The 6,915-nt window shown below is 44.4% G+C and overlaps 1 protein-coding gene across 3 annotated transcripts in view; it reads right to left on the bottom strand.

Annotated features, from left to right (window-relative positions):
• The window catches only part of LOC105566452 (inositol-pentakisphosphate 2-kinase), a 111,754-nt gene that overhangs the window by 5,952 nt on the left and 98,887 nt on the right, over positions 1-6,915 (bottom strand). The gene's annotated exons all lie outside the window — the stretch shown is intronic.

Here is a 6,915-nt window from a genome sequence, read left to right on the forward strand (position 1 = left end):
ATTTCGTTAAATGCCGAGCACGCGTGACTCAAAATTTTCGTGCATCGTGCACAAAGTTGCGGCTCGATCAATTTCTTTTTCTCACCAGCGGAGAGAAAGCTGCGTATCACCGCTAATATCGAGCGATAATTTATTGTAATTTCTTCGGCGCTATCTCTCCCGCCCCGCGAATTTGTATCGAGTAATTTCGCGGAGCTTCTTTCCTCTCCTTCTTCTCGTAGATAACAAAAGTTGCCCGTCTACAACGGGCTTGTGCAACGAACGCGCATTGTCTTGCTGCCGCGAATTACGTCTATTACGCGAGTTGTATCTTTTTTCAGGTGCAATTTATGCGCGCGTTAAAGAGGTCAATTACTCCGACCGGCCATTTTCGTGTAACTTCATATACTACGTCCGTTCCAGCCTACGTTAGCATTGTTGTTGTGTCGGGTAAAGGGACTGATTACAACATATCAATACGCTCGACGCGGAAACGTAGTATCGAGATACTCTCACGCCAAGATAGCGCAATGTGCTGCTGCACTGGCATCATTAACGCGTCATTAACTGCATTTTTCACTGTGAGGCGAGCTAGTCGGTAAGTAGCGCTCGGAAATGAAACAATTACGAATCTTAATAATGCCTCATTATGTAACTTGGTGTGTGTATAGGGGGGGGGGGGGACGTGGAAAAAGATAGAGCCATAAGGTAAATGTCCCAGTGATTAAACATGTCCTAACGCTTGAAGCATTAATATAATATGTACATATACAGGGTGTCCCATTTTAACTTGGACAGTAAAATATCTCAGAAACTGAGCCCAGCGAACAAAAATGTTTCGGACAAAAGTTGTGTGGTTTCGAGGGTGACATAGGACGGTGTCATTAATTTGACCTTGAATAGTTGCTTGAAGGCCACGTGAAGGTCACCTTCAATTTTTTAAATGGAACCCCCTATTGCTTATTATACTATCTTATTCTACTAATTAATATGAGCAACTTATGTCTGAAACATTTTTTGATTTGCCTATAATACTTTTTGAGATGCTCAAGGGAAAATTTATAACTTTATCGATGTTTAGCTTATGATAACTCGATAACTACAGCTATTTATAAAAATATATAACCGTGTGGTCGTGCCTTATTAGCGCTTCAATCACCTTGTGTACTTTTTATATCTTACTTTGTTCAAGTTATTTTTTTAAGCAAAGACTTTTTAACTTAAATTTACGAAAGTAATGTTCGAGAATGTTTAGGCAATGTCAGTCACCCGTTGAAAACGTTGTAGAAAGACTTTTAGATTAGATATGTCAGGTCTATCACAGGTCTATCGCGAATGCATAAGGAACTTTCCACCGTGGCAGCGAGGGCGATACAGGGTAGGTAGCCGGTAACGCGTAGGTTTACACAGTCTCCGTTTACACATTCCTCACTGCAATCTTTGAAAATAAACGTCCGACACGGCGGTCCAGTTGCGAAAATATTCCGCGTGACGTAGGTCGATCTCCGAAAATAGATGATACCGAGGACTATACCCCAGAAAGCGAGCGAGACCGAGGCAAGAGAGTACGAAAAAAAAAGCGGAGAATCTCACGAGGTCGCGGCAGGTGCCGTGCGTTAACGCGGACCGCGAAGAGATGCGTTTACGAGGATGGGTTGAAAAGTTTTGAGCCTCAACATGAAGATGGAATTACTTGTCGTCGCCACTTCCCACACAACGCCCAAGCTTTCGGAAACATTTCAGAAACATTGCAAATTCCAATGTAACATTGCACAGACGGTTGTCTAATTGTAATATTTCGCCGACAATGTTTCAGTAACCTTGCAGAAATATATTATAAAGTTTGCAAAATGTATTTGTAACGTTTTCTAATATTGTTTAGATTTTTCAAATTAATATTATTTCTCACGTATTCCAAACGCAGCCTAATAGCATGTATAGCAACGCCACCTAATAGTCTTGTGATTCCCGATATTACCGATGTCGGTCTTCTTCGTCCACGTTGTCCAAGTTCAACGTGTATCTTCGCGATCTCCAACGTGCCTCTCAACGATACATAGGAAATACATAAAAAATATATTATATAATACATACATATATAGGAAATTTAAAACGAAACTTTCCGAACAACCTATTAAAATCTCACTCTTCTACGTTCGTAGAATCGAGACAGCCTATGTTTCTCTCTCACTCGCAGGAATTTGACCAACTCTTACGACCAGTCTCTGATTACAAGGTAGTCATAACATCCGTAGATGCCTATTTTGCAGAGCAAGACGCCAACTAGTATTTGAACGGGTTAAAGCGGTTGGAGCATCGCTGGATTAAGTGTATCGACTTAAAAGGAGGCTATGTCGAAAAATAAAAGTGAGTTTGACCGAAAAAAAAAGAAATTGCTTCCATGTCAGACTCCAAACTTTTCAACCCCCCCGCGTATGTCGCTGAAATATTGAGTTGCAAGAATTTCAAGTTCCACGAGGCAACATTGTTGCGGAAAACACAGCGTCGACGTTCGTAACAATGTCATATTTTTATATTTTATACCTAACTCGACTATTTCATAACTCACGGGCGCGCGCGTGCACAAAGGGAGAGAGAGAGTTTAATACCAGTAAGGAAGGACGAAAAGCGCAATTAACCTTTGGCTTAGCAGCGCCAAGTTTTTTTAATAAACAATAATGTCGTGAGTCAGGACCGATATGTATCCAACAATTAAACTAGAAAAGGTCATCTTCTAATAAAATAGTTGTTTGCATTATGTAATATTTTTATTGAACAGGTGTTAAAAATTTGTCTCATTAATATTATTGCTTCCTTTATTTCTTTCGGTAAAATCTTTCCGCTCGATTGTTTGGATATAACATTTTAATATAAAAAATAATTAAGTATCTAGTTTGTATAAATATTCATTCTAGTTGGCGCTGATGATATCGTTACTTTTGTAGAGGCAATAAAAATGTATTTCTTTTTTTAACAAAATATATTCAAATATTTAAATTACATAATTCTTGATCTGATGACGCTTATACTCGGCGTCTTTTTTTACCTTTTTTTTCAGAAATATTTTATACCTAACTCGATCGAGAGAGAAAAGAGGGGGGACGCATTGCGGCGCACAAGATACGCAATTTGTTATTTCCCGGTGTTGCGGCGCGTGCATCTCTTTCCTCGGCAACTTTGTTTGCGTCGCTCGCACGTCGCGCATATTACGGACTGGCGGGGACAAGAAAGCGGCTTTCTTCGAACGAGCCGTTAATTAGAGAGACTTTAATGAAAGCGGCCGCGGGGAGTGTCACGATGACGACGCACGCGTGATTCGGTCTTCGGCATGGGCGTTGGACGTCGACCCGGCCTGGCGCGGCGCGGCGCGGCGTGTCATTAGGGAAGCGATGAAATTGACGGTGAAATTGCCGGTATTGGCGCGCAGCCGTTCGTATTTTTGTCGCCCCGTAATGACGCGCACGGGAGCGTGCCGGGACGCGACGCGAACTCCACGTTTACAACGGGAAATCGATACTGCCGTATCGCGCGGGCGCGCAATATCGCCGGAGATAACCGCGCGCGATTCCAGTGCGCGAATAACAGCGGTTTCGCGGATAAAAGTATCGACGGCCGCGCAAATTTCACAATGTATACGCGCAAAGACGTCCCCCCCCCCCGCGCACGGCCACGATAACCCCCGGCGAGTAACAGGCCCCGGGGGACTTTTGCGTTATCGGAGGATTGAGGAACGCCTCGACTCGTACGAGGCGCTGATCAAATCTCTGCTGTATTTTTATCAGGGGGAAGGGGAGGGGGGGAGGGGAGGGGAAAGGCGGCGACCACAATTGGCGCGATAATCGAGAACACGAGTAAACGTCCGCGGTATCCGATACCTCCGGCTGAATTATTTATGCGCGGGATACGCGCAGGTACGACGCGGCGCGGCGGATGGTAATTGCGAGAGAGGAATATTGAATTTTGCGTTCCGCGCGATAACGGAAAAATTAGATACGAGTTTTGTAGCTTAAAACTGTTATATCGCCAAACGTCATTTGCCTTTTAAAGACACCGTTTTCCCCTCGTACAGATTACACGTTATGCGCCAGCGAGCGCGGTAATTAGCCGCGTTTCCTTAACGATATTTCTCGAAATAGCCGCAGACCGCTGGCGGAATGGGATTCCTGCGCTCGTAACCGCCGACGCGGCTCCTCGCGAAATATATTTTCTAGCCGCGACGCGACCGTTTCACCCTCGCGCGCTCTTCTCTTGCAATCGAGCGACTTTTGTCGACGAAACGACCAACGACGGCAGAGGAGGGTAGCGGCATGGGCTCCCATTTCCAATCGCCGCCGGAGAAAGTGCCGACGTGTCAGAATATCGGCGAACCCGCGGAAAGAAAAGCGGAAGAGCCACGGCCGACCACTTGTTGCATCTGCAGCCGCGGGAGACCAGACCGGATAGAGACTTTTCGCCGGTAAACCGGTGTGTAAACGGATAAATACAAGTTTATCCGGATAAGTGCGAGCGCGGCGCGGCGGCGGAAACGCAAAGGAAACGTGCGTTCCGTCAGCTCAATTATAGAATTTGTTAGTACAACAGTTCTGAGAACGTACGCAGCCCTGAGGTAAGCGCAAGGTAAGCTAACCGCGTGGAAGACCCAGTAGTAAAAATAATGCGCAAAGTGCTCCTTTGGAAGTTATTTTGCTTATTAGCAGTAGCCTTTCAACAATGCGAAAGAGAGTGTCATCCGTTTCTTATTTAAAGAGTGAATGCAGCCAGTCAGAAAAAAGAGGGAAAAAAAGAAAATTTTTTGAAAATACTAAACTAGCAAAAATAAAAAGTTGGAAAAAAAGAACTCGGTAATTGTGCAGAATTGGCGCTCCAGCGGGTGATATAATTTTCCAAAGGTGATATAATTTTGGCCGGTACTGTGAATACATGAGAACGCAAGGATGGAGAAAATGGAAGGAACGAACGAGCAAAATACACGTATGAAAAGCGGGAGGTGAAAACACGTAAGAATAATCGTATGAGAGAGAGACAAGAAAGATGTATGGCATTATTGAATAAAATAAAAGTGCGTAGCAGAAGCGGAAATTGCGTAAAAGAAGATGAAGACACGGTGACCGAGTGTGAGCAGCTCTCGCTGCGCGCTCGGTATCTAGTAAGTATAATAAACTTACACTTACTAAAACTTCGGTAAACCGTTCTGACACGCATCCGCCGACCGCACGCCAATGGGCAAGAACCGTTACGCTTGCGAGGCCAAAAAAGACGACACGATCACGCGACTGCGGCGGCGCAAGGGGGAAAAGAGGCTTCCACGACTTTTCTCGTGACAGCGCCGAGACATTAATTTTCGTAGCGTTAATTACACGAGGTAATATAAAACTGAATTAATTCGTACGCACTTGCGAATGCGGGATCGTGACGCGACACGACACCGGGGCATTCCGATTAGGATCTCCTTCCCAGCGGCCCCGCTGGAGATGCAACCGCGCGTAAATCCTGCCCACCCACCTTATCGAGGATTTTCTCGCAGGGCCCCGTTTCACAAAGTCTGCCCAGCAGATTTCCGGTGGAAAACACCCGGCGCTCCCCGCATGGCCGACGCTACGAGCGTCTACGCGTAAACAACGGCAGCCCGCGCCCACGTGTGGACGTATGCAAACGAGTATCGGACGTCTACGTAACAATCCCGTGTTCGTTTTATGTACGCAACGCGCGCGCGCTGTCGTTTCCGCGCGAAGTAATACAGAGCACATAAATAAATCGTACGCGAATTTATTTCCTTATTTTTGTCCTCGAACCTCGTATACAATTATTTCTTCTATTCAGCCAGCAGCCCCGTTGGCGCCCACGCATTACGTTAAAATCCACATATTAAGAAACGATTAATCGTTAATATTTTAAAATAATCTCATGAGGACGGTTCCGGTGATCGACGGATCCCGATAAGGCGCGGAGCGACGACTGCCCGGAGCGATCTCGCACCGAAAGAGAAAAGGGAAGTAGTACCACCGAACGAAATTACCGCGCGTTGCATACAATGGGCGGATCTCCTTCTCGCCGATAGCGGATGATAAACGTCGCTGCATTATTCAAAAATAAATCCCCGCGCGCGTAGCCGCGATCTCGCGCTTTCATTGTGCGCGCGTGTAATAAATGTTCCCGAACAAAACGCATCCTTCTAGGATAAGGATGGAGAGAGAGAGAGAGGGGAAGCTGGGAAATCATCGCGAAATAGAGATGATCGTTTTCCCCCGTCGAATAAGTACGTTTCCCCCCTCTGGCGCGCCTGCAGATTATAATAGTTAACTTTGTTATTTTATTATTGATACCAGTCGTCGAACGCGATTCTCTGATATATCTCTCGCAGTTTTCAAAACGCATAGTCGCACCCACAGAACAAATTTTCCGGATCCAATGCTATTACACTTCAATGTATCATAAAATATATATATTACTAGAAATGACAAAACGCGCGCTTCGCGCGCGCAGTTTGTCATTGAACATTGTATATTTTTAAGAATTTGTATACATGCAAAGAAGTTATTGTATGCGCAACGTCAATTAAAAATAAAAAGTAATTTATCACTCACTGATACGATTCGCAACAGCAGAGTTGCACATCGTTAACTATATATGGTAAACTGTAAAAATACAAATATGTATATGATTATTACAGAGTAATTATGTGAAATCTAAATTATTGCACTAAATATACAAATCTTTCAGGAAAAATATAGTTAAAAGTCTGGGACAATTTAGAATTCCTCAGTATATACCAAATAAAGTATGCTGTGTGGGATACGTTCAAAAATAATTTTTAACATTTAATAACATTTAATAAATTCCATCTTAACTCAGAGAGCCAAGAAGCGACCACTCCGGCCTTAGCTCAGAGAGCCGAGATGTGACCTATTCCATCTTAGCTCAGAGAGCCGAGAAGCG

This window comes from Vollenhovia emeryi, unplaced genomic scaffold, assembly GCF_000949405.1.
Source record: "Vollenhovia emeryi isolate VEMERY1.0 unplaced genomic scaffold, V.emery_V1.0 DF939144.1, whole genome shotgun sequence".
Lineage (NCBI taxonomy): Eukaryota > Metazoa > Arthropoda > Insecta > Hymenoptera > Formicidae > Vollenhovia > Vollenhovia emeryi.